Source organism: Hypomesus transpacificus, unplaced genomic scaffold, assembly GCF_021917145.1.
Source record: "Hypomesus transpacificus isolate Combined female unplaced genomic scaffold, fHypTra1 scaffold_94, whole genome shotgun sequence".
NCBI classification, from domain to species: domain Eukaryota; kingdom Metazoa; phylum Chordata; class Actinopteri; order Osmeriformes; family Osmeridae; genus Hypomesus; species Hypomesus transpacificus.
In genome coordinates this window covers 791,020-818,635 of record NW_025814043.1, presented here as the reverse complement: position 1 = coordinate 818,635, position 27,616 = coordinate 791,020, and positions in this window count along the sequence as shown.

Sequence of the window (27,616 nt, the reverse complement as noted above, 5' to 3'; positions counted from 1 at the left end):
GAGTCATTTGATGTTGAAGCTAGACTGCATATTTAATGTACCCAACAGATGCATTGACAAAGTCGTAGAGGAGTTGCATTTTATTTCGCATTCAGCTTTGACTCCCATCATTAAAGACATTTTACAGTCTTGTTTGAGGAGACACAACTGTGAAATTGATGAAGCCATTGTGTCAGAAATGGTGAAGGACCTGTGTGATGCTAACCCCATCAGCTCTGCCCTGGGTGGTGATGGTCGTCTTTCCACAGCCTACAAAAGAAGAGAGTATTTTAAAGAGCACTTTTCTGTAGTTAAACCCATTGAGTATGTTCTCAGTAGGGAAAAGAACAGCTTCCAGTATGTCCCCATTCCGAAGTCATTACTTCAGGTTTTGAGCAGGAAAGATGTACAAGTGTTGATTTTGCGTGAGGTAGAAACTAGGCCTAATCTGTATGAGTCGTTTCATGATGGCACTTATTACAAAACAAATAAGCTGCTTTCAGGAAGTGATCTTACCATTGCTCTCAATCTCTACGTGGATGACTTTGAGATATGCAATCCCCTTGGTTCATCCAGGAAAAAACACAAAATCACAGCTGTGTATTGGGTGTTAGCTTCGATCTACCCTGAACTCAATGTTTTTAGCAATTTTGTGCAAAGCCATGGATTTAAAAAGATTTGGTTACAATACTGTGTTGGAGCCACTGCTCAAAGATCTTGTAGTCTTAGAAGAAGAAGGACTGTTTGTTCCAGCATTGGGTAGAAGAGTCAAAGGCACAGTGTTTAGTGTTTTGTCGAGAGCTTCTCCAGATCACACGTCTGCAGATTTTGTCTAGGTGAGGGGTCAACATTTCAAATAGGAGAAGTGAGAACAGGGGCATTCCCACCCAGAACTAAAGAACAACACAAACTTCACATTCAGGCTCTACAGGAAAATGCCAGTTTGACTCATGCGGTGGAGTGAAGAGGCAGTGTGCACTGACAGGAAAGCTTAAATATTTTGATGTTTTGTCTGGCTATCCACCTGATGTGTTGCACGATCTCTTAGAAGGTATAGTGCCGCGTGAAATGGCACTGTGCCTCAGAGTGTTCATTCAGAATAAATTCTTCACTCTTGATGAGCTGAACAAATGCATCAAATAGTTTCCATATAAATGGTCAGACGAGAGAAATGCACCACAGCTTGTCCCTGTGAGCTTTGACGCACAGAAAACTGTTGGTGGGAATGCCCATGAAAACTGGACTTTACTGCGACTTCTGCCCCTCATGGTTGGATCAAAAATCCCTGAGGGTAACCCAGCATGGGAATTGCTTCTTGTGCTTAAAGACATTCTTGAGCTTGTTGTAAATAAAGTCCACACTTGCTACTTAGATAGCAAGATATCTGAACACAGACACAGGTTTCTTGATGTTTTCCACAGGAAAAACTCATTCCAAAACATCATTTACTTGAACATTATCCTGAACTGATCAGGGCATATGGCCCTCTGGTTTCACTTTGGACCATGCGGTTTGAGGCAAAACACAGTTTTTTTAAGCGTGTTGTCAGGCATAGTCATTGCTTCCGAAATATTCTGCTGTCACTCTCTATGAAGCATCAGTTCATGGTGCATACAACCAACACCATTCCAGTGTTGTCACACCTCTACAGGCTACAACACTGTCTACAGTTACTGTTAGTGTGCTAAGACAGGATATCCAAGAAGCACTGGAGGCTAAGTTTCCTGGTGAGACTTTTGTCCAAATAGCTAATAGTGTTTGTTACAGAGGCACCAAGTACACAAGTGGAATGATCTTGGCTAATGGTGCCACGGGTGGTCTGCCCGATTTTGGGGAATTGATCCAGATTGTGGTTGTGAAGGGTATCGTTGGATTTATTGTGAAATGCTTAAGTGCTTGGTCAGTTGAGCACCTGGAGGCTATGTGCTTGAAAAAACGGGTACTGTGAAAGTGCTTGAGCCAGCTGAGCTATCAGACATGTTCCCTTTAACATCTTACATGTTTGGTGGAAAAAGCATTATGACTCTTAAGTAATTCGTTGTTGTTCCATAGATGGCTACCATTGTTGTGTTATCCACCTATCATTCTACCTATGTTTTAGAGAAGCAATCCTCCTCCCACAACAACCCAGGCAGCCCAGTCAGGAGCCAAAATGGCCACATTCTAAGTCTGATTGAGAGCCTAATAGAAAACATAATGCAACATGTACAGTTGTTTAGCTTGCCCAATAGCCTGCAAGCACAGAGCTTAGGAAAGTTGTCCTATCCTGGCCTCCACACTATGATGTGTACTTTGGGATGGGGGACAGACAAATCGAGACGGGTAACTGACTTTGCCAAGACTGTACATGTAAATCTGTTTCTACCCTAAAATTGCATATTTAATATTCACTGAACCGTTTCACCAACATAAAATACTTTTTTACAGCTTGCAAATGTCACATCCGGCCCAGCTCAGAGTGATTCTTGCGGATCATGATGTGCGTAAACTGCAGTTACCTTCCGAAATCCCTGAGACAATGAATGACCTTCAGTTAGTCATTCGTGACACATTTGGGATTGTTGGAGATTTCAGTCTGCACAATCAAGATGTCGAGTTTGGAAATGAGTTTTTTACACTGTTGTCAACAACAGACATCAAGAATAGGGACACAATTAAAGTTGTGTATATCCTGGAACCCCCTACAATATCTTTGACCTTAACTGATGTGACCAATGACTGTGTTCGGCCTTTGGAGCAATCTCCTGAAGACACCTTTTCTGTGTCAAGCAATGATACACTGCTTCTCTCATCAGCTGAAGATAGCCCAGACCACAGTTCTCAGCGTTGGCCCTCTCGATTTCACATTCCCCGCTTTGCTTACAATACAGAGATTCAACTTCAGTTGGCCAATGAAAGCTTCAACAAGGATGGGACTCTTTTCAGTGGTAAAAAACATTCTCCCACTACTTCCAGCCATTCTTGGAAAACTAGCTGAGGCTATTTATGAGTATACTGCGTATTCATCCAGTCTGCAGTTAAGTCAAGTGGCAGAGGCCTTGACTGAAAAACATCCTTGTCTCAAAGAACCAGGGTCCTTTAATGGATGTTATGGATGGACACAGCGCCTGAAATTCAAGCTGAACAACTTCAGATCCAAGCTGCGAGGTCTTGGCTGTCCGGAACTTGAAGTAAATTCACTCAAGAGGAAGGCAGTACACGATCGGCCTCCTGCAAAGAATGTGAAAAAAACAAAGAAGGCTGAGGTCAACTACCTACCACCTCATGCTCAGGTGAAACTACTGAAAGTTTGGAAAAGGAGCGAGAGGAGCTCCTAAATGAAGTGATGAAAAGAGACAGCTCAAATGTGATAGCTCAGAAGATGGCCAAAACATTTTCTCTTCGCAGGCAGGAAATCGAAGCCCCTGCCATCAGTGACTTAATGAAGCGATGGCCTGCACTTTTTAGTGCAGCACAGGTGAGACTGTTCTGTAACATTAGAAAAGAAATGTTGTTATACTAGCATTTTTGTATTATGGATGAATACAGTGTAGTTAACAACTACTGTGGACTCAAGTGCACATTTATCTTAAATCATGTATCTTTTGTGTGCCTGCAGATCAGCCAAGAATTCAAGAGGATAACAACGGTTGGCCTTGAATCAACCTTTTTGGCCAAGCTTGACCAGTGCACCTCCAAACTGATGGCCTTAGTCCAGGAAAAGGGTGGAAATGCAGGCCAGAAGATAAGGAAAATAAAGGACATGCTTCTTGAAGTAAATAACAATTATTAGTCTTTATTCCTTTAAATATATTGCCATCATTGGTGTACTTGTGCATCAGATTTTTCTTAAACCCCTGTTTTTTTGTGTGAATCAGGACAACACAGTTGAAAAACGGATAGAGGCTGCCACCCGCTGCCTTGTGGTCTATCTGGGAGAGAAGGAGGAAAACCTTTTCAAAAAGTACAGTGTAAGTAATTCAGTACCCTTTAAAGGCTCATGTTATTCTATGGGTACTTTCCAAGTCACACTGATAATGACACAAATAAACAACAAGGTATCCCCATTTCAAAATGCAAATTCACACAACACCTGAAATGTCTGTCATTTCCTTACATTACAATGATCGATGAACGGTCAATTGATACTACTGCTCAAAATGATAAGTAACTGTTGCATTACTCTTCCGTAATGCATCGTTTTATAGGAACTGACAAACAATATTCCAAGTTTAGAACATGAAAGTTTCTGTATAAAGAGATCCATTGACACCAATTACTATGAAACATGAACAAATTGGACGACACCAACATGTTTTCAGATTTGAAAACCAGCAGCACCCGTAGGTATGCGGGCCTTGTACTGTAATTGCTTTGTCAATTTATAATCTTGTTTTTGACCCCATACTCTCCCTCCCTCAACCCTATTGAGGAATTTTTCTTCACATGGAGATGTACGATAGGCACAAGTTACTGTTCTCCAAGCCATGGATGAGGGATACAATGATATCATGGCAGACCAGTGTCAGGCCTGGATTCGCTATGCCTGGACATTCTTTCAGAGATGTTTGTCAAATGAAAACATCTATTGCGATGTGAATGAAAACTTGTGGCCAAATCCACAAGACGGGTGATGGAAATATAGGAAAGTAATCAATCCTTTATTTTGCTTTGTTTGTTTGTTTTTTGAGCCAGGTGAGTACAGGGACGTGCACAGGCTATGGCTAAGGTTGCCCGGGCAACTGCCCGTTTGCCCTCCTCGAGTCAAAGTGCCCCCCCCGGGGAAATAAATAAATAATAGTGAATTTAAACAGCTGTAGAATTTCATGTAGACCTAGATTTAAAAAAACGAACAGAAACATTTCATAAAGTAGCCTTATTCACTTCCAATCTATTAACCAATGGGCAACGAGAGTGGAAGTCACAAGGATAAGGGGGGTATGCCCCCTACTCTGTTTACTCTGCGGTACTGCACGCAACCGCCACCTGAGCCTGCATTTTTTTGCACTTACAGTTTTTTTCAATCGCTATGACACTTTTTTCGATACCTTTAACAAGATTCCTAAACTCTTGACACAGTTAGCACAACATCTGTCTGTGTTGGCTATACAATTAACACATTTCTTGTTGCTTTGACACAAAATGCATAGAGTAAACACAAGTTTTAAATGCTTGAACTTTTACACACAAGCTCAACCAAGACCAAAACAGTCAATTTTTACGGACCATTTTACCAATGCTTTAACACTGTATGTCAGAACAGATAACACTATGTTCAAAACATAATTTATTGGCTAAAGTCAAAGTGAACAGCTGTTCATATTGTGAATTGAAACACAAATATATCCCCTGTGTTTTATTCCATTGCTACTGAGAAAAAGCTGGTTTAAGTTATGCAAATACTATAAAATACAGTTGATTCCCAACTAGGAAACACTATGGTGTTGAGGTTCTTTCAATCGCATGACTGTATGGTATATAAACTGCAAAGTGTGTCTCTTTGTGCTGATCTTGTGTGGGGAAAAAAAATTATATAGAGCAACACGAAGAAAGTAAGAATACAGTAATACCTGCATGAAGGAGAGGAAGACAAGTACCAGGACAAGGGAGAGGGACAAGGGCAAGGGAGAGGAAGACAAGTACCAGGACAAGAGAGAGGAGTGGGACAAAGGAGAGGAGTTAGAATGTGTGGTGGTGCTCAGAGAAGGGCCAGAACTAGGGTAATACTGTAAATGGAAGCTATATTGCATATTTCTTGCAGTAATGTCCTGTTGCAAATGAAGCCTTTACTGCAGCAATTATGTTTCTGTCTTGTTTTTTTCAATATAGTAACTGTACATTCTATAAAGCTGAGATGGGTCATTCATTTTTTGTTCTGAATTCATTCAGCAAAAGAAACAAAATGCATGCATTTACAAACACAACAAAACTAAAATGTAGAGGCTTCAAAAGAAACCGCATTGCAAACACAATCTATAATCCATATACTGTGAGACCTGACACATACCTGCATAAATGAATGCAGTTTCTGTAATTCCATCTGATGTTAGTGTTTTTAATGACATTTTGCTATGATTGACTAAATGTTTCCCTGTGAAAAGAGAACTTGTGTTAGTGTTTACATGGTGTCATGTTTAGTGTATTTTTTCGTCATGACAATTAGTGTTTGAGTTTAGTTTACAATGTGTGATTTTGAGCATGAAATTAACAGTTTTGCCAATTGTGTGTGGTAAGTGTGTTGGTGCATTAACAGTTTACAAAACGTGTTAAAGGTATTGAAAAAACTGTCATGGCGATTAAAAAAATCTGTAAGAGTAAAAAAAGGGTAAAAATAAATAAAAAGCCCCCCCCCCCCCCCCCAGTCCCAGACAAATTAAGCCTTGGTGCATAATTAAAGCCGCTACGAGCAGTCCCACAATGAGCTTTCCTCGAAACGCACTGTTTCTGTGTTTGTAGCTTTAAATGCTAATGAGGAGGAGAGGGGCGGCAACATGCGCTAATGTTTACAACGGATGTATCGCAATGGCTCGCAGCCCCCGTTGCTGTAAGATGCCTCGAATTTAGCCATTCTCATCTGATCACCCTGGTTTGCAGAGGTGCACACTCAGTCATTTCAATGAAGAGAAAGGCGGATTTCGCGCGCCATAACACCAAAAGCAGAACGGTTATCCAAATAACAAATAAGTGTACAACACTCGCGTTACAGCGTTTGTATTCACACACACACTTGATGCCATCTACCCAGAGAATGTTTAATAAAGGGAGAACTCCCACTCTCGGGAAACTTCCGTGTTCTGAACTGGTTGCAGTTCCACTCAAGTTCCATATGAGGGCACTAACGGTCGAGTGCAGAATGAATGGAGGTCTATGGAGCTATACACCTCAAAATCCACTTTTCTCAGGATATAATTTTTTGTCTAGTAATTTGAATTCTGAATTCGAAAGGGGAGGCAAAAAAATACACACCGCTGGGTGTTAGATTTTTCTAAAGTCGTCTTTCCGTTCTAAAAAGCCTTTGAAAATGTCATTGACGTCATACACATCGTACAACCAGAGCTACTGCTTGACGGCAAGCTCTGGTTACTTCCACTTTTCTCTCGAGGCATCGACTATACAGCTGACAGGTTAGGCTCTCCCTGTCAATACACATGCTAGAAAGAGTTTTGGCTTACTAATGTTGTTGCTAATGTTGCTAATGCTCTGACACTCTGGTTCTGCTTCGGATGCCATCAAGCGGGATCTTTGGTCGTAGTCAGTCCTTCACTAACGAATCAGCATTCGTTAGCAGAATGCTAGTGTGTTATGGGCACCAACAACTTTCCTTGTAAGAAATCGAAAGTACATAAGTACTTGTTCATTCAACTTTTGAACTGTAATTCATGTTGAACATGCAAAAACTACCATCAAATCTGAGATTTATCAACGACAATCAGGCGAAAGATACACATTTAGCCGTTTAGGTCCATAGACTCCCATTCATTTTGCACTCAACCGCGATCACTCCCAGTGGAACTCAACTCAAGTGTAACAAAATTCGGTACAATGGGGCTTAATAGGGAGTGGGCAGGCTCTTCTTAAACAAGCTCTGATCTACCTTTACATTAGCAACTGTAACTCAGCTGTTAGCTGCAGAGCTGATGTTACAGCCACATTCTAAGGGTAGCAAGCTAGGTAACCATATACAGTAAAGCAACAAAATGACATAGCGCTAGTTAACTTACTTGTCCAAGGTTTGTAGCTTGACCAAGGAGAGTTAGTAATGATCCAGAATAAAATTTCAGCAAGGCCATCTTTGTATTGGCTCAAGTTGAGGAAACAGTAGTGGCTGAAATGTTTGGCGCAGACATTTTTGGTCAACTTTGGGAAGTTGTGTCGGCGCATTTCCAGCGAAAATTAAATTAAGATACTGGTTGTGCAGTGGCTTGGATGAAGGAACTAAAAAAATAATTTTGTTTTGATTTGTACATCCAAACACTGAGCAACTGTTATGTTCGTTCGTTTGCTAGCCATGATGTCTCTCCAGGAAAAGCCGATATCGCACTTGCCTTTGCACGATCGTAGCTCAGTTTTTCATGGGCGGGCCAGATTATCTGGCCGGGCAAAGCAGAGAGAAGGGCGGTAGCCTGGCTCCTTGCGACGTCACAAGAAGGAGATTTTCAAACCGAGCGTTTGAGCCTTCATTTTCTCAAAGGCGGAGAAGAACACCCAGTGCTTGGTTTACACCTATCAAAAATTTTAGCCACTGAGGGACCAAAGGCAGGCTAGGGGAACTCATATTAATGTTAAATAACCTCCTAAAGTGAAGTTTTCATGTCATGTGACCTTTAACAGCTAAAATCAGTTCAGATCAAATATGTAGCATGCATCTTGTAAGTAATTTCTACATACCATTTACAAACTGTTAAGGCCCTAACCAGCCTGCAAAATGTTTTTATATTTCATCTTGACTTGTTGCCAGGATCTTTTTTTGTCCAGTCATGTTTGTTCCATATGAACATTAATTGTAGAAATATATTTAAAATCAAACACAGCTTATAGAGATTTGTGCATATGGTTGTAAAACCTTAGCCTGGTCCTAACCAGACCCTCGTTCATTTCATTTGTACAGAGGGTCTGGGATCGCTCCATTGACAAACATTAACTTCCTTGAAGGCGGGTCCTCTGTTGAAGTTTAAAACTATTGCATCTGCCCAGAGCCACTCTGGGCAGATCCAATAATTATATTGGTTATTTGCCATAACCAATCGCAAGCAAGCGATATTCGGCAGCGTTGCCACAACCGCAGAATGGCTTCGCTCGCATCTTTCTCCGCTGCCATTACTGAACTACTCAAACTAGTGCACAACATTAACGTCATCGTTCTCAGCCCCTCCCTCTGTTCGCTGATTGGACCTACAAAAAATTTGTTTGATTGAGCGGAAGTACGTAGGAGGGCAGAGCCAGGCTAGTAAAACATACCCTTGCATTGTGAATAAGGGTTTGAAATCAGGCCTAGTCTTTATAATACATTTCCCGAGGAGAATTAATTCCCTCTGCTCACTTTTAAGGCAAGGAGCACAATTGGCTGCAGAACAACAAACTCTGCCATAGCCTACTCTGTCGGTGTTATTAGTCAAAATGGTAAAGAAATCCGTGGTATGGCAGCATTTCATCAAAGTACATTTACAAAGTACCAGGGGTCTCATTTATAAAGCTTGCGTACGCACAAAAGGGGCTGAAAGTGTGCGTACGCCACGCTGAAAGTGTGCGTGCGCCACGCTGAAAGTGTGCGTGCTCCACTTTCCACGCAAAGGTTGTGATTTATAAAAAACAAACTTGACGGGAGAATGTGCAGTCCTCCACGCAAACTCAGACCCTCCCGTAGGCCTACGCACGTTTTGGAAACAGTTGGAATTGGCGACTCAGATGACCGTACTGTAGTCAGACTGCAGAAATGGAATGTGGGAAGAACATTACTCGTAATATTTATATATTTGATTTTCCTTGTACACGTTTTTTCCATTTAATTTCTTGATTATCATGAAGATTACATCCAGCAGTGTTAATTGCGCTTGTACTGAGTGATAATTGTTCCATAAAAACCTTGTACAATCCAACTCAAATTTTAAATCAAAATTCAGCGCTTCCTCACCATCAGATTGTCCATTACGGGGGTGCAGGAGGGGGAGATTCCCCGACTGCATGGAATACAGGATGACATCACATATGCTACCTTTAGATAACTGCAGAACACAGTGTATAACTAAATATATTTAATACTGTGCAAATATCCTCATGTGTCAAAAACTGGAAATACAGTCGTTAAGCTCCCGTGAATCGCTACACTCTACGTCCTCGTTATCAGTCCAGACTTTAATCTACTGTTCATAACAAAACGCTTTTGTTTTCAAATTGTATCTCGACTCGCGGTATCACTGGCACAGTTGACGCCACTGCACTGTTTTTTTAAATTGGTGATGTACACGCCACCACATTTTCGGAGTTTTAGGACTCCACCAATATAACAGTGTCTGATAAGTTGTCATGCGCTATGATTCACTGTAAAGAACAATTGCATGCCAGGGTCATGATGAGATACTAGAAGAGCATTCATGAGGTGCTTTGCATTGACTATTTATGGTTAAAAATGAGCGTGTTCAGGGCGGGGTACAATGCTGATTCACGTACACACACGCGTAGGTAATTTGTGATTTATAAAGGGAACATTGCGTACAGGTGTGCGTACGCACGGTTTTATAAATCTAAATTTGTTTGTGCGTACGCCATTTTAGGCTTTTGGGCATACGTACACTTTTAGTAAGAATCCTATGCACAGTTTTATAAATAAGACCCCAGGTGACTCGAAAAACTTTGAATGCAAACTCTGCCAACAACGGTTTATTTTTCATAGTTTGACGTTGAATATGATGTAGCCTACCACCTAAAAAACATAAGTTCATAAGTTGGTTTAGCCCTACTTCGCTCATGCTAACGCGCTGGGTTGAAAAATGAATATGCCTATTATAAGAATCACATCCAAATCAAATTACATTATCTTCTCCGGCCAAGACAACAACATCTTTCTTTGTTGCAACGTTCCCCACTCAGCTACTACGCAAGTTTGCATGATGCAAGTTTTCAGGCAGTGATAAGCGCGCTCTGATGATTAGCATGTTAAACAAACAATGTTTTTTATTTGTAGTACATTTTAAGAGATACTAAATTCCATCGGCATTCGGTTACAACAGGACTGGTGATACGAGTCTTATTATTAGTAGGCTAATAGCGGCTGAATCTGCAATGTCCAGCAGCCATTGAGTCAGATCGCGAAAATGTTTGTAAGCTTTTTTTTTTTTAAATGTTATGCTTCAATTTCCGTAATTAGTTGCTGCTTAGCGGGTGAAAAATATGCCGCACGCGTATTCTCCATTTCTGCATCAGTCAATCTGTGATCAATACCATGGTCTATTTAAGAAAGCCGTGAAGGTGCACTTATCCCAACTATGTACATCTGGATTGACATAGCTTCACCTTCTCATCCTGGTTTGGCAAACGTGCAACCGAATAAGCCGTGATGAGCGGATCACATTAAGTCCAGCTGCGCTTTTTCAGTTATCCTAGATTTATTTATTCTACTTTTGTGCAATAGCCCCCTGGTCTTGGCTGTGTTTTTGTTTACAGGTGGATGCTTGTTTCAAGCGCCTGGCATCAGAACTTCAAAGTTATGTTGCACTGAGAACAGGAAAGAAGTCATGGATGCTCCTTAAAGACAAAAGCACATCAGCTCATATTTCCCCCGCAACAACCTGGTCAATTTGTATTCCTTTCTGTCCCCTCTCTTGTCCCAGTAACAAATATCATCCCATTTGGCAATTATGTATTTTCTTTATCATTCTGCCCCCTACACCCTCATCCCCATGTTCCTTACAGCTTGTTCACATGTATATCTCTATCATAGCGGGCCTTTAATGGGGGCTGGAGGAGGCTATTGAAGTACCCTGGACTGGGAGGCTGCCAGGAGCATGTTATGGCTAGGGTCTCCTAGCAACAGCCAGACTCATTATCTGGACTTCTTCCAGGGCCATCACCACCTCTGAAATGTGATTTACTCCAGGGTAGCCCTCCCTCTCTCGTTCGTTCTCTCTCACTATTTCTCTCTCTATCACTGTCAATCTCTGTCCCTCTTTCTTTCTCTCTTTCTCTTTGTCAATCGCTCTGTCTGTCACTCCTCATTCTCATCTTCTGTCTCTCTTCTTGTCTGTCTCCTTTCCTCCTCTCCACAGCCCAGGCTGTTTCTGTATGACTTGCTGCAGTGGCGTTTTGCCAGTGTACCCCTCTCCCTCCCTCAACCAGAGGCCCCCCTTTCATGTACAGGGCCTTGGAGTGGCATTGGGGGCTTTTAAAGGGCATTGTTGTGAAGATGAGTTCTTGGTCTCTGGAGTAAGCTTGAAAGTGGAGGCACAATGAGCACCGACTGAGGCCTCATGCAGTCCCCTGGACTGCAGTCGTGTATATTAATTCAGAGAGCCCCACAGCCTGAGCAGGGGAGAGGAGCCAGGAAGCCAGTTTCCCCTTTTGAGGAGAAGGTCTTGGAGAAGTTGGTGAGGGCATAGGGGGGAGGGGGGGTCATTTCAGGGAAGTGACAGTCACTAAAGAAGACTGTGCTTTCTCTTTCTCCCATACACAAACATGCATGCTCACACCGATTGATGCATGCACACTCTTTCTCTTCCACACAACCACATACCCCAACCCCTTGCCAACTGTGTTAAAATGACTCCTCTTTTCATGGCCCTGTCACCATCGTCTGTTGGTCTTGGACAAGATTACTAACAGTCTGATGTGTGCTGTGTTGCTGCTGAGGACTACAGCCTCAAGGTCCTAGTCTCTGGCACACTACTTTTTGTGTGTACCCCCCCACTCTGTATTGCCCCCAGGCCCGTATTCCCTCTTATTAGAGGAATTTGCAGATTTTGCTGCTGATCTTGTAATATATACTGATAACATTCTAATTATGGGTGACTTTAACATTCACGTAGATCAGCGGTTCCCAAACTTCTTAGGCCACGCACCCCCTACTACATCCCGACTGGGTTCACGCACCCCCACAAAATTGTACCAATGAGAGAACAGTTTGCTAGCGCGTGGAGTTTGTTTACAAGATTTAGTCCGCTGAAAACGCCCTGTTTTGCAGAGTAGGTTTCTGCAGCGATCCTGGCGTAAGTATTTGACCCAGTGTTAACAGTGCAGGTGAAAGAAACATGTTTTCTGAACTAGCTCACATGGGAGAGAAACTAGAGAAATATTTATTTGACAGGAACACATTTAATTTAAATGCTCAAGTCACGTGCCAATCTTGCTGGCGTTCATTGGCTAACATGTACCTTTAAATAGCCTGAGGAGTGAAACGGGCAAAACTAGCCTGGCTAGCTAGTAACGGAGGTCTCTTTCTCAGGCAAAGGATGAATGAAACAGGCTTGGTTGAAGAAATCCGAGATTCTGGCTATCTTCAGCAGGCTCGTATCTACCAAAGGCAGTCCTCCCTGACGTTCTAAGTGTAGAATGGAGTGACAAACAACATTGTGCAGACTGCCAGTGAGCGACCCGAGTCTGACTGAGGCTAACGTCAAAACACTACTGTACAGTAACGGGGACGCAGTCTCACTCAGATTGCCAGTTTTACACAAATCACAAAAAAAATTGGACCAGATGGCAAAAAGCAGGATTCCCAGATCTCTTGAAAGCTGCCCTGCTCGACTTTTTTTGTTGTAGGACTGACTGTAAAACTGTAAAAAAGATTAACTTTGTCATGACGTGAAGCCATGGCTGCCGCCTATGCGGTCTACCGGGCGACATTCTCACAAAAATTTCAAGACTTTCGTGCCCCAAATCAAAATTCTGATGTGACAGATCAATGTGGAATCGCTTTCTCCCAAAAAGGTTGTCCTCCTCGACCTCCTCTAACTATTGGAATAATCCGTGTAATTCTCTAGCCCTTATAAAAGCTATATTTTCCCCGTTTTCTGCCACCATGCTGCGGGCGCATCCCGAATGTTTACAAACAAATAATTGGTCCGGATCCGTGTCAGACGGGCGAGGAGGGCAATACGCGGCTAGCAGGACCCATTAGCCAATCAGAAAGCTTGTACTGTCGTTGCCATATAATAATTCATATTACACCAATAGACCACCATTACATTTTTCCTCTCGCGCACCCCCTAGAGCCAGCTCACCCCTGGGGGTGCGCGCACCACACTTTGGGAATCCCTGACGTAGATGACCCAAAAGATCCTTTAAGTAAGGCCTTCACTGCTCTCATTGATTCCAGGGGCCTCACACAGGTGCTTTCCAAACCTACCCATCTTCACTTGCATACATGAGATCTAGTTCTCACACGGGGAATTGAGATTACCAACCTCATTGTCCACCCCCACAATCCTACATTATCAGACCACTGCCTGGTTACATTCAAAATGGACCTAGGCCAGATTCTTGGAGGCATTCAGAAAATTTGCCAATACACACAGCTCTGCAACTGGCTAGTATTCTACCAGCAGCACTAGAAGCACCCAAACTCCCTAATAAATCACTAAATGCTAAAACTAGGGATCTGATTTTGGTTCTTCAGCTATCGCTAGACTCTGTTGCCCCACTCAAACTTAGGAAAAGAAGGGATAAGAAATTGGCTCCATGGTATTCAGAGGAAACCTGCACTCTCAAAAAGTCCACTAGATAACTAGAACTTAATTGGCGTACCACTAAATTAGAGGTTTTCCGCCTGGCCTGGAAAGCCTACTGGAGAACAAGCAAGTCCTCATCAGGTCCAGAACAGAATACTTCTCTAAGTTGACTAGTAAGAACCAGCACAACGCTAAATTCTTATTTGATACCGTTGCAAAACCCACAAAGAAAAGTACACACGGTGTCAGTACAGATGTCTCTCCCAATTATTTTCTAGAATTGTTCAACCACAAAATCTATGCAATTAGGGACAAACTACAGACCAGCTCTGGACATGTGGCCATGAACACCGGATCTCCCTCTATCCCAAGCGGTATAGAGCCCCCCCTACACGTCGACCGCCCCCCGACAGCCCACGGAACGAGCACCGCTAATACCTGCCGGCGGCAAACAAAAATGCTGCACGGCACCGTCTCAGCAAGCAGGGGTGCCTGCAGCAGCCTGAAGGGGGCGCCAATATGCCAATTCCCCACAAACTGAAATGATAAATAACAGAAAAACGTGCAGAGATTTCTTTTTTGAAATACTTGTGCGCCCCCCACGTGACATGAACACATTTCAACACTATTTACCGCCTTCTAATCAATGTATTTATTCCCAGGTGTTGCATCCCCCCCCCCCCACAGCCGCTGAAACTAAGGCCAAATCCCAATACTCCCCCTAACCCTTAGTTTACCCCTAGCCCTTAGCCCTCAAAACTGAGGGGTAAGGGCTACATATCCCTAAGAAATGGGACGCCACTTGGTTACAGGTACGTCACCTAGCACATATCGATATCTCCAAAGCAAGTAGTGTTATGCACTGATATTAAACAAAATTTGCTGCTAACGTAGTCTACTTAAAACTGTAGACATGCTAGTCGAAGAAATGCGCGACTGTTGTGCAATTCAACACTGTCGCATTAGCGTACCAAACTAGCGATTTTTTTAAACGTTTCAATTAGGAAAATGGTTGCAAATATATATGTTCATGACTGTATATAACACAAAACAAGACTGTCATAATTTTTTTATCAATTAAATAAGCCGAAAATTTTACATTTATCGGACTATCTGGATGATCTGGCCGCCATTGTTGCCGGTCGAGCAGGATTCACATAGCCCTAGGTTTCAAGTAAGCTCCCGATCTTACTTGGTTTTAAGGGGTGTATACCCCTTAGTCTTAGCCCTTACCATAGCTCCAAAAGAGTATTGGGACACCACTAGCTCTCACGGGAACGCGCAAAACTAAGGGGAAGGGGTAAGGGGGAGAATTGGGATTCGGCCTAAACCTATATTTCGGGGACAGGTTAATGTTATAGTCTAATAGCTAAATATTGCACATCATTTTGTCCTATTTCCCCTAAAGCAATAAAGTTTGGCTACTTAAAGACACCTTACACTCACAAAGTATGTTCTAAATGGCATAATAATTGACGTAACAAATTATTGTCAATGGTCAGTAGCCTAGCCTATCGATTAAGGTAGGCCACTCTGAAGCATGTACACTGCCCAGTGGCGGTTCTAGACCAATTTTACTGGGGGGGGCCACTGTTTAATCTGATGGGCACATAAAAAATCGGTAACAAATTATATTTAAACATTTAATACTTGAATGTTGCTTTACATTAAAATCATACAAACGCCTCTGGCTCTCCCTCTTCAGCTCTCTTAATACTTTGATATGTTTCTCAAACTTTTTTATTTACTGGGACAAAAAAGGCTGCAATGTCCCTTCATCGGTTCATGATGACTACTAGAAAAAGAAAACCGTGTAACCGTTTTTTATACAGTCAGCTCAGGGGGGCCACAGGTAGCCTGGTCCTAACCAGACCCTCGTACATTTCATTTGTACAGAGGGTCGGGGATCTCTCCATTGACAAAATGTCAACTTCCTTGAAGGCGGGTCCTCTGTTGAAGTCTAAAACTATTGGATCCGCCCACAGCCACTCTGATTAGGCATAACCAATCGCAAGCGTTCGCCTTAGCCAACTCCTTCACCACTACTGTAACGGAGCTAGCTGCCGTAGCTGGAAAATCAAACTTTTCCCGAACCCCGTGGGGAAGAGGGCCACAACATCATGGCCACCAACAAAACTCAGGAAGGAATGTTCTTGCTCCGGCTTTAACCTATGGATATTCGGCAGCGTTGCCACAACCGCAGAATAGTTTCGCTCGCATCTTTCTCCGCCGCCATTACTGAACTACTCAAACTAGTGCACGACATTAACGTCATCGTTCTCAGCCACTCCCTCTGTTCGCAGATTGGACCTACAAAAAATGTGTTTCTGGAAACTGACTACAAAGCAGAGCTCCCAGACCTAGTACAGAAGCAAAATCCAAATTGAGCGGAAGTGCCCCTGGAGGGCAGAGCCAGACTAGGCCACAGGGGGGGCCAGGGACATTTCTGTAGGGGCACTGGCCCCTGTAGGCCCCCGTGTAGAACCGCCCCTGACACTGCCTGCTTCATTTGATCTTGATAGCCTAAGCATTCTGTAGCAAATAATTAAAATAAACCCACTTTTTATTAATTAAAACTACTTCAGCATAATAATGCCCCTGAAATACAAACCTGAGGGCAGCATTCGTTATCGAATCAACAGACATGTGCAATTTAGCTAGCAGGGGAAGAAAACAAAAAACGAAAATCACCAGTTAACTTGATTTAAATTTGCAAGAACTATAGACTTATACAATAACATGCTTAAATGAACTAACACGTTGTACGACTTACAGTTCTCAAGGACGCACACACGCAATGTCAACTGCAGTGTGAAGCGCATGTTAGCGTGCATGCAAGTCTCCTGCATGCACGCTAACAATCACTGCTGATAGACGGCCTATTATTCTGTACAGCCTGATTTCTGATACCATGGCGGCAGAAATGTAGCCATAGAGGAAACACTGCACTATATATTATCATTCCAGGTTAAGACTACCAATGGAGGCTGCGTTGGAAATCAAACTTTTGTCAGCATTTTGAGTGGAAATTTCATTTGTAAAGGTATATTCGTTCATGCACGTCAGGCTGGCCCTCGCAGCGGAACGACCGCTTAGTGGCCACTGTCCATTCGCGCATCTCACAGTTGCATATTGATCAGACAAGAAGACATGCTTATCAACTATTACTATTGATTAAAACAGAACGAGGGTTCGGCTGTAGCCTACTTGAAACATACTATTGAGAACATATTCGCTGACATGCATTGCACTCGTTTTGTCATTGGCGCTCGGGAAAATGGCTTTGGCGCCCGCCAATATGCTCTCTGTGCAGGAAAAACCCTGGTAACTATTGATTGACAATTGTGCATTAATTAATACATGCATTTATTTATGCATTCATTCATTTGTAAATATGGCAGGTTTGGTCCTCCACACAGTTGTAGATTGCTAAGTGCATCTTAAGCAAAGAGACTCAGTGGAGACACCAGTAGGCTGACCCTAAAACAAGGCTACATGGATGCGAAATGAAAAAAAAATATTTATTTATTAGTGCTGTCAGTTTAACGCGTTGTCAACGGTTTTAACGCAAACCAGGGCATGACATTGGCACCCGCCAAATGCGGGTAGAATTCGGCTGTGGCGGGTAAAGCAGTCACTCTTCCTAGCCACTTTGGCAGGTGGAATTCTATCTCTTGCTTTAAGATTTTTTATTGTAAATAATAAATTCATTGCAGGGTTATCAAGCCTCACACATTGACCGCGAGACGCACGCATTTCAACCAGCACGTATTGTTTCCCCCTGTGTTAAACAGTCTCAGCCACTGTACGTTCGTTGCTAAGCAACATAGACGCGCCAACACACGCGAAAGCTCGTCTCGTGGTGCTTTTGATCAAACTTGAGGACCCTACTCAGTGCAAGGCAAGGACGTGGCGGTAGGCTACATAACAGGTATAGGAAATCCCAGTGGGCAGACTAAAAAAGAGAAAAACTGGTGTTGAATGTGAAACCGAAAATAAAGAGACTAAATAATTGTGTTGTTTATAAATATTTAACCAAACAAAAAGAAATTCTGTTTAGTTCATATATTTTCAATACATCTTTACACCCCGTTATATGCAATGAGCTACTCTTTTTGTCTTTGTCTTAATCGTTTGCATATTTTCATACAAAAGGAGCTTTACACACTTATAAGAGCTGAAGATTTGGCGACACATACATTTGATGTTGTCTTGATTTTGGGTGTTTAAAATGGTCATTTACATTTGAAAGGATTGTAAATGTAGTTCTTCAAGAAAATTGTAGCAAACCGTAGTCAATTTTAATAAAATAAAACTTAATTTCCCAACAACAAAATTGTGGCTAGTGAAATTGCTGAGTGGCTAGTAACTTTGGAAAACCACTAGCCACAGTGGCTGGTGAGCAAAAACCCATTGACACTTCCGTGTTGTATGACTATGTTCAGCCTGCGTTCTGCACCTCTCTTTCACCAACCGACTCTGGAGGAGGGGATCCTTCACTGAATTGCTCCTCCAAGGTTTCTTCCATTTTTTCTCCTGTAGTGAGTGTTTCCGGGAGTTTTTCCTTGTCTTCCTTGAGGGTTTAGGTTGGTTGAGGGGCAGTTCTATGGTCGTATGTGAAGACCTCTGTGACATTATTTGTAAAAAGGGCCATTCAAATACAAATTGATTTACAGTAATTGCTAGGTTTCGGAACCAGAATTTTGAACTTCCTCGTCTAATCTCAAAAGGAACTCAGTCCAACCGCACTCCACAGTCTATAAGATCGTCCATACTTTGCTGCTGTTGAAGAGGCTACAGTGAAGCCCCTCCCCTTGCCTGCAGTGATGGCTCAGTGATAGCTCAATGATAGCTTAGTGATAGCTCAATGAGTGCTCAGAGATGGAGGGGCAAACTTATTCATGATTTACAAAGAACAGTTGCAGTTTGACTGTGAAACAATTGATCTGAGAGGGCCCGCTGTTCTTCAGGGACGAGCTTTAACAAGACAAAGTTAGACAATAAACAACATGGAAATGCTTTTGGACAGTTCCTTTGCAAGATGATCAAAGCTACATGAGCCTTACTGTTGCTCTGCTCGATTGTAGAGAAACGACAGAATGAAGAGCCAGATGATCCAGTCCTGGGGAAAGCTGTCTCTGACCACCAGTGTAAAGCTGACCACTTCTGACGACCACAGCCCCCCAGGCCCAACAAAGCCTGCTCACTCCTTTCTTCTTCCCACCCCTCCCACTCAGCTGGGTATCTTCCTTTCTCTCCCTCTCTTTCTTTTTCTATCTCTAACTTTCTCTTATTGCTCATCCTCTCTTTTTCCAGATTCTTTGCTCTCCTTTTTTCTTTCAAGCCCACGCTATTTGCTCACTTTTTGTCTCTCTCTCCTCTTATGTCATGCTCCTCTCATGAGCAGGTTTCTGGTTCTGACGAGGCCCATGTAAGCCAGAGGGTTCAGGTGAGACAGAGAGAGCAGGGCAAGAGGGGCTTCTCTACTTTACATCACAATGACTCTGTTTAAACCACATTAATCTGACAGCATTGCATTGAGGGGCTGCTCAGTGTGTGTGCGAATGTGTGAGCATCTCTGTGTGTCTGACTGAGAAAGAGACAGACAGGGACACAGAGACGAGAAGAGTGTGTACATGTGTATCTATGTCTGTGGGTGTGCGTGTGTATGTATGCCAGTGTGTGTTTGTAGGGGACAATAGGGCCCTCAAAAATGGGGAGCCACCACTAAACCTCTCAGGAACACGGGGATCAGCAGGTCAGGTGCTGGTGGAGCAGGAAGTTAGGAACACATCACATGGACCAGGAATCTTCCCCCTCTCTGATCCTGAGGAACAACTCAGAGGGGAGATCACTGAGGAGTTAAAGGGACAGAGCTGGGTGCTGCTTCATCCTTACTGTAGACTGGTTACTCCAGAATGTTTATTGTCACATCCCTTTAATTACACAATGAAGCAGTCATGCCATGTACAGTTTCTGAAATAACACCAGGTCTCCACTCTTTATGATGTATGATGATGGAAAATGTAGCAGACACTCAAATGATCTGCTACAACACTGATAAGATGACACACTCAGACTCTGACACTGAAGAGGGTGAGGCCCGTTTCACTTTTGGATGCTAACTTTTCAGTCAGGCAGAGAGCTCAGAGAACAGAACAACCTCCATGACTTGTGGAGCTAGCAGGACCACGGGGGGGAGGAGAGATCCCTGGAAGACAAAGGTTGATCACACAGTTAAAGTTCAAACCAATGCCTACATATGTATACTCTATTCCAGAGGTTGCCTCTGAATGGGTGTTAAAATGAAGAGGAAGTTCAAAATTCTGGTTCCGAAACCTAGCTATTACTGTAAATCAAAATGTATTTGAATGGCCCTTTTTACAAGTAATGTCACAAAAATAACAAAAGCTTTCAGGTAACAGTCCAAAGAAATCTAATTACATCCTAATCTGATTCATGGACATGGATTTAGAAGAGAAGACAGTAAAATGAACGGTCTCTCCAGGGTTCTGACCTATTATGGCTACCATTGAACTCATTGATTATCATCTGCTTGATAGCCAAAGTTCCCTCCCCTGATGAAGCTCCTATAGCCCAGCTCCAGTGCTGCAGCCAATTGGGGGGTGGAGGGCAGAGATGGAGCCCCCCCACACCAGGTCATATTGCCTGTGTTTCTGTGGAAGCGCCCATGAAAACAGAGGTCGTGGCATGAGAATCAGAGGCCAGACGGGAGGCACTTTTGATATGGTGATCTGTTTGGTAAAAGTGTGTGTGGAGTATGTGTGTGAGCACTTCCGTTTGTGTGTGAGCGAGTGGGGGTTGTTGGAACTGTGGGAAGATGTGGTCAGTGTTGCTGGGTGAGGGCTGGCTCCATTGTGTTGCGGTAGGCTTCAGAAGAAGCCTGGGTGACAACAAGCATTGTTCACCAGAGTAGAAATATCAGCGCAATCACCTCACTAGCAACTCTGGAGGAAACAAACCATTTCAACAGGCTTCCAGCATTTTTCTGTTAAGAATACATTGTCTTCAGTGATGAGAGACGAAAGTTTTCAGCGATTCATATCACATCCACTGGATCCATTGATCAGAGAGAGGGAAAGACAAAAGAAAAATGTTGTTCTCTTTGGGAAACCTAGACTTCATATTGTCATGAGAATTGCTGCTTCAGCTAATAGGCCTACTGTCATGGCGCGGGACTCCAAAAAGAATGGTTGCCTTCTGTTACCTTTGATTTATTGTTTATGATGAGGGGATTGGTAGGGGATGGTGAGGGAAGGTGAGGCTCCCAGAGCGATCCAGAGAAGTCCTGCTCTGCTCAGTGTTAGAGCCACAGCTAGTTCTTGGGAGCCAGCTCTCAAACTGTCTGTCATACAGGAGCCCAGAACAAAGGTCTGTCATTCTGTGTAAAAATAAAATCCCACATGTGAGATGCAGTAACTGAAAACGTCCTCCTTGAAAACCGTAAACGGTTGACTTTATTGTAAATTATGGGGGAAGAATGAGAGTGAGAGAGAGTGACAGTTATGAAAAATTGGAAGAAAGAGAAAAGAGAAGAGAGAAGCTGTGCAGGACTGCTTGTCACTGGTTTAGTCCGGGGAGCTGTGAGCAGAGTTTATAAGGTAGAGAAGGTGGTAGGCTTTTGATGAGAGTGCCAATTTAAGACCAATAAGTGAAGGGTGTTTGATACGAGGCCTAGGAAAACTGCATGAGGCAACTGTTTGTGTGTTCCCAGAGAGGAGGAGAGACAGACACTTGCTGCTGTATGGAAAAACACTAGCCATAGAAGAACACAAGGTTGTTGGCAACAAGAATGCTGCATTTAATGAGGTATAGCTTTGGTTTCAGAACATAGGCCAGTAGGGGGTAAGAAGCCCAGGCCATTCTCCCTCTGTTGTATAGAACAGTTGGCCGTGATCCAGAATGTATGCAAAGGGATCAGCTTTGACGGCATGACAAGCAGAATTCATTTTTTCCCAAGTAGCGGTGTGTTTTGGCAATGTTGAAATGTGTTACATCAGATGCACAGACAGAAGACGGGGGGACTGGGGGGACGGGTTCTGGTGCAGGATCACAGCCTTCACACAATGCAACAGAAACACTATTATTCAAGGAAGTAGCCGTGTGAGTTTCGACTCGAATATCATAAATTATTTCATGAGTGCCTCTGGATGGTCACATTGTGTGTCTCTGTATGTGTGTGTTTGAATGTTTTATGTGTATGTGTGGGCTTTTAAATGTGTGTTTTGATGTGTGTGTGTGTATGTGTGGGACTGTGTTGTGTATGTGTGTGTATAAAATGTTTTTGCACGAGTGGGTATCACAGCATGCTATCTCCTGCTTGCCAATCATCCCATGTCTGAAACCAACTTCAGTCCTGAGGAGTCAAGTCTTCCCCAGTCAGAGGAGATCCAAACGTCTCCTCCGTGAAGGAAGTCACATGGAACTGGCGGGGGTATTAGGAAGTCACCATTGGAATGCAAACCCAGACATTTGTTTTTCTTTACAGGATCCTGTGGGTTGTAGGGGCATTGGGCCAGGGGCTGGGGGCTTGGGGGCTGAGTTGGTAAGGTGTAAAGCACGAGACATTGAGACAAGTGAGAAGGTGATGGTATAGTGTGTGCATTACATGTGATGTATATGTTACGTGTGCTACATGAATGTGAACTACATCTTCATTGTAACATTCATTGTTTGTTTCATCCCTGTCATCGTGAATCATCGTGAATTAACATCCTTCCTTTAACTAACCTCCTGAATGGAGCCCTTTAATGCAGACTATTGACTTCTGGTTATCTGTTGTTCTGTCAGTGCTATGTGATGACAAGATTTTATCAACAAATACCAACAAGTTAGCAGACAAAGCACTTTGGTATCTCTATCTCTTTCTGAAGACAGACATCTAAAATATAGCTGCAAGCAGCAATGGCGGATTCTTCCTTCAAAATGGCAACATTTTGTAAAATTGACATTATGACATAATAGATAGTTACACTGGGATTAACCAGAAGACTTGAAACTTAAATTTCTGTCAGAAAAAAGTTTATACCTTTGCCTGGATTAGAATCCACCACCCTTCGCACATCAGCACTGCATCTCATCCTACTAAGCCATTCGCAGACTTAGACCATTCAGTTTTTGTATCAGAAAATAAGGTATTTCTCCAATGGCACCCATTGTCAGATTTGGTAAAAATGTCGGTTAAAGTTCAAACAGCTGTAATTTTGTCCAATTTGTATATGAGACATAAAAACGGGACAACAGGATGACTGGGTTGCTGCTGTAAAGAATAGCTTACTGGTAGTGCTTTAAAAAGGTTGCTTGGGGTGCCAAAACATGTCATGAAAGGGAATTTCAAATCATGCCTAGCACCAGTTGCGATTTGTCCTGGCTTAGGTTCCTAAAATGAATTTGCTTAACAGGCAACAGGCTGTACAATCAATATACTTCATTCAAGCTAATTCGGTTGTGAATCTCACATTACCATGCGTAGACTCCAAGTAGCTAGCTACTGTTGTAAACCTGGCATGTTTTGCAGTGGTTTACACAGTCTCGCTAAACAGATGATCGGAGTGTTGTTATGGGCTCAATTAAAAACTCATTGCTATGTTTTACAACCGGAGGATTGTAGTCCGGAACACTAGAAAACCGATCTGTCAAAAAAGAAAAATGTTTTGGCTTTAACTGGTTTTTGAACCTACAACCCTTCATTACCAGCACAACATTTCATTCAATTCAATTGGGCCATTGCCAGATGTGGACTCTTCCATGTTCAGTCATCAACTGGATAATAAAATAAGAAGTTTCTCCAATGGCAAGTATTGTCAGATTTGGTCCTAGTTCAAACTGCTGTAATTCAGTCATATTTTCACATATCACGGTGAAACTTTCCAGGGTCCTTCAGGGTGGCTTCATCTTAAAGCCTACTAGGTTTGAAAAGCTATTATTCAGAATGCCATTTGGTTTAGTGACACAAACTTATTGAGGCAATGTGTCCATTTACATAAATACACCCCTTTCAGCCATTTTGTATTTTATTCAACTGTCTTAAGTAAAACAATTATAATATGTCAATGATATATATCTGTACACAATTCCAAGTCAATTTGACCTTTTTTGTAGGAGAAGATATATTTTGAAGGTTTTCTCAATTTATCACTGTACAGGAAAATCCATCATGGTGGACCCTATGGGTCCTGAGGCTTTTTTTTCCTCATGAAAAATGAGGCATGCACACCCAGTTTCAGAAGAATTGGAGCAATGGGGTGGAAATGCAATTACTCTGAAAAGTGGACATTTGGGCGTGGCCTGTGGCGGTCCCTATGGTCTGGTGTGGGCCAGTCTGTGTTTGGGCCGTAGTTGTAGCATGTTGTATCAATATGCCAAATTTCAAACTTATTAGAAGAATAACTAGAGAGGGTGCAATTTCTGGGGAAATTGTAGGGTGTGCTTGCTTGCTTCAGTTGCATCAGACATAAACGTTGACATGTGTAACCTTTTATTATATTACTCGAAATCTCTGCAAATCAATCGCTAGATTATGACTTGCCACTACACATTCACTGTATGGATAGCGAGTGGCTGCCAGCCAGCATTTCAGCGTTGAATGTCAATTGTGTGCCGGGTGAGCTAGCTAGTCTATGCAGCTAGCACAGAAGAAAGTTACGTAATGTGAAGAAACTGAATTAAAGTACAAAATACAACACACCAGGGACGCCGACAACCTTAACAACCCTGCGCCAGGCATAATTTTTTTGTTTATGTCTCTGTAATCGAACATAGACATATCATACAATACTGGGTATGAAGACACACATACGATGAGTTGCTCTTCCATCTTGAAATTGTTAAACCTAGACATGTTTACCATGACCAACAGTTGCTACGTTACAAGAAACAAGAAACCAACCCGATTGGCCATCGCTGGCGTTTTCACGCTCCTTATTTACATAAAGTTGAGAAAAATCCAACTTTTACCGCCCCGCTCGCCTTCCCACAATACCGTAAGCGAGCGACGATGCCCCGCTCGCCTTCCCACAATGCCCTACGCGGGCGTCAACGCCTGGTTACATTGAAAATGAATTGGAAGACGACGCCCCGCTCTGCCCGCCCCACTGCAGTGTGAACACACCGTTACAACGTTGTCACTGGCAGTATTTCAGATGGAATTGCGATTCAAATAGTACCGGCTGCTAACTGAAAAAAAAGTCCCCCAAAAAGTAAATAAGTTCAATATTAATTTAGGGGGACATGGCTAGTTCAAAAGCAGTTTGCTAGAGGCAAGCTAGCTGCCGTTGCTATCCACACTCCACTGATTATTTGAAAGCGCGGGAAATTAGAACGTTTCTTTTGTAAGGGATAATTAAGTAATCAGACCCAAGAGACCGTGGTTTGCGCTGATTTTAGAACAGGTAAGGGGAGTTGTTAGGCACGACGCGAATCAGAGTTTTCACCAGTTTTGTTTCGCCATGAAGGGGCTTATTTCCCCGATAATGACCGGCGTTCTATACATTATCCCGCTTATTACACGGCTAATCGCCAACAAAAATAACTTAACACAGTGTCTTTTTACAATGTATTTGGTACCATTCGTATTGTTGATCAGCAGAGAAATTGTTCGCCAAAGACGTTGGAATTTATAGACTTTGAGCATTATTTAGGCTTCAAATCAGCTGACGTCGCTAAGCAACAGAGTACGCTGGGGTTGAAAAGTTACCGGACTACTTGCGGAGTGCTATGAAAGACGTGAATCCGAGGCAAAAAGGCCACTTCCCTTGACAGCGGTCAAATATGCATAGCAACGGTCAAATATGAGAAAATTGTTCACCGCAGAACGTTGGGAAACCCCATTCAAGTGAATGGAGCATTCTACAGCATTAAAGAACAGCCGTGTAATAAGACATAATAAAGTTTAGCCATAGCTGTGGCATTGAAGACAGTACTGTAGCCATGGGCGTCAGCAGCATTTTGAGAGGGGGACACATTGTGCGGGGCTTCTGGGGGTTTCTCCCCTAGAATTTTTTTAAAGATGCAATTTCCCGCATTCTGGTGCATTTACCACAACTATTTACAATAGTTGTTATACATATACTGAGGGGCTGGACATTAAAATATTTAGAAAACTAAACTTCACAATAAGCAATGGGACATCTTCAACTACCTGTCACCTTTCAGCACTCGCCTCAGCAACAGAGCTGTCTCCACTGCCGCTGCATGCTGCCCCTGCCTCTGACTCACTCTCAATGTCTACCACCTATATCAGGAGACATGGAGATGCATTGAGCATTCTTTCATATTGATAATAATAAGCTTAATGTAGATTTGTCATATGAAGATTTCTGAGATGTAAATCATGTTATCAGCATATAAAATTCACAATTGCATGACTGGACAGTTCAGAAATGATCATATTTGTGTTCAAACCTGTAGTCTTTTCCACAGATCACATCCTTAGGATGTAAGCTTTCAGAAAATACATGGTTTAGGTGGTTGAATCAGTTTCCCTAAATGGCACAGCCCAAAAAAGTATCATCCATATAGCCTACTCCATTTACCAATACCTAATTTATTATGCACGGGCAGCATACTAATATGGAGAGATGGACGTGTCTCTTGTTTCATTAGATAACATCCTGAGGGTATAAGCTTTCAGAGGATATATGGTTTTAATGGTTGAATCAGTTTTGCCTTCATGTTACAGACTAACATATAGCAATAAAATTCTGCGAATAGCCAAAATTACAAGTTGAGCAACCTTATTTAAATTGGAAGACAATTCTGAAACAAGGGTTTTTATTCTTCTTTTTTTCAGTCGTTAGACAAACTAGCATGTTAGCTAAGGTTAACTCCAGATTAGCTCACGGTTGTTATGGCATTAAAAAAAAGAACAGCAATGTATTTTGTAGCTACTTGGAAAAAACATCCTCTTTCTGCCTGAAACAGGTCTGAACACGGCCTAAAGCACAACATATTTCAGACCCAGATTAAGAAATCAACAAATGCTGTTCCACTTATAATGGGTAAATAAAGTATGGTATTGCCTAGTACTAGATGTAGGTAAAAAGCTTGCTTATCAAGCTAGCAATAATCATAATGTTAGCAGAAGGATCTTTGGGACTTAAGTAATGCAATTATAGTCAGAGAATGTCTCATAAGGGTGCTTTGGCCACTGAAGGGAAAACTGGGCAACTTTGACTTACTTTCCTCTTCCTCGAAAAAACCCTCCTTATGTCCATCTCGTCTGTGGAACATTCATGTCTGAAGTGGTAGCTACAAGTGCGATGCGTCGATCAAAGAGTATGGGAGTTGAATCTGCGTGTGTGATGCTGTTTTTCTAGAAAACGTGGAGTGGAATTCTATTGCTGTGGGTATTCTCCCTACTGATAAAGTGGAACGGATTTGATTGTGAAGCAATAGAAAGATCGCTGGACTAGTAGACCAGTCATGCACTAATATTTTCATTGCAAATGTGGAGGGGTCCAAACGACTTTTTGGGGGGG